We start from the raw sequence: 1,627 nt of genomic DNA on the forward strand, positions 1-1,627 counted from the left end.
CCTAAAGAAACAAGGGGTCCGTCCGTCCGTCCCAACTAACGTTACGGTTCGCAGCTGTGACGCGACACCGGAAACGTAACATTAATCTACTACAGAAGTCTGTGTCTGGTCTAATCTGATGTAATTTACACTGTAACAAAATATTTCTTAGATACACAGAATTTGTTGCTAGTTTATTTTAATTTATCAAACAAACAACTGGCCCCGCTAGTCGACCACAACCTGTGATTAAGAGGAAGCAACATACAGTCATTGTCAAACACACTAGCCTGGATTGATAGTGTTATATGAATAAAATGGTGTCATGTCAGTCAACCAGCGTATTTCTACCTAATAGTAGTCACAGCGCTGACTTCCTCTGGTGTTTGCAAAACATTAACGTTTAACAAAGAATGGTTCACATTAGAAAAGCTCCTTTTTCATTTTTATCTTCTATGTAGATTTACTCCCCTACAAAATCACCGTGGTAGTCGAGAAGGATTTATTATTTCCGATTATTTAACGATTAGTTTTAACTAAAAATAAGTTCATTTAAATAACTAAAAGGGAAATTTCCATAAAGACAAACTAATACAACTACAGCAGAAAGGATGGAAGCTAATGGTTTTGAAAGGGACTGGCTGAGCCGGTGAGCTGCGTCTCCCTGATGATGCAACTCCAACCACCAGGCTGATGAAGGGAAGTGCATACGCAATGAGGGTTGAGTCACAACTGTGTGTTTGTCATTTTTTTGTTTCAAGACTGAGACCAAGCTAGGGCTGCACGGTTATGGTCAAAATGATAATCACGATTATTTTGATCAAAATTTTGATCGCGATTATTTTCATGATTATTTGTTGATTTTAGCCAAAACAAATTTTATTGTCACATAGGCTATTTATAACTGCGAGAGGGAGTGTGATGGACGCTACTCACAGGGAGACGGCTGACTCATTATGAACGGGTCCAGCACGGGTCGAACGGCGGATACACACGACGTTGTATGAAACGTCTGTTATCGTCACTGCGCTGCATTTTTAACTATGATATTCTGGCCATGGGTCACATCTCTGGCCCAGGTCCAGGCCCTTGTCCTGGTCCAGGTCCAGCAGGCTCCGTCTTACACGCTGTTACTTTCCAACTGAGTGAGTTGCATTCAATAACTTCTTCTGTGTTCTTCCGTGGCGGCCGTGATAGCAGAGTTACCCGCGGAAACACTGGTACAAATACAGGGTTGCCCCTCATACTTAACAATATACAACTGTGTTAATGACAAATTAAAACTGTAGACAAATGTCAGAAGTGTGGACCGGCGTTGTGTGGCCGGGCGCGGAGTAAGAGGAGAGAGAGGAGAGATCCCACACAAGCACGGCTTTACAGACGAAATGGGTCACGTAACGCAAAATTAAACCATATCCATATAAACAGCTTTGCACCGGATGCGAGGACATTAGCACCGGTGCATCCTAGAGGAGCTAACAGCTAACAGACGCTATAGCACCGACTAGCACTGCTCACTGCTGTTGTCTGAAAAACAACAGACGGGACAATGTTTTGTTACTGGCAAACTGGTAAACCTTGATACCGACGTATAAGCGACTGCTATCTGTTGAGTTTTCCTCCCGTTACTCTGTCCTCTGGGACTGTC

General features: G+C 43.0%; 1 protein-coding gene across 2 annotated transcripts in view; it reads left to right on the top strand.

Moving 5' to 3' along the window:
- Positions 1-1,627, top strand: part of LOC116691601 (cytochrome b5 reductase 4) — a 28,072-nt gene that overhangs the window by 8,911 nt on the left and 17,534 nt on the right. The window lies entirely within an intron of this gene.

The sequence above is a fragment of the Etheostoma spectabile genome, chromosome 6 (assembly GCF_008692095.1).
Source record: "Etheostoma spectabile isolate EspeVRDwgs_2016 chromosome 6, UIUC_Espe_1.0, whole genome shotgun sequence".
Classification (NCBI taxonomy): Eukaryota; Metazoa; Chordata; class Actinopteri; order Perciformes; family Percidae; genus Etheostoma; species Etheostoma spectabile.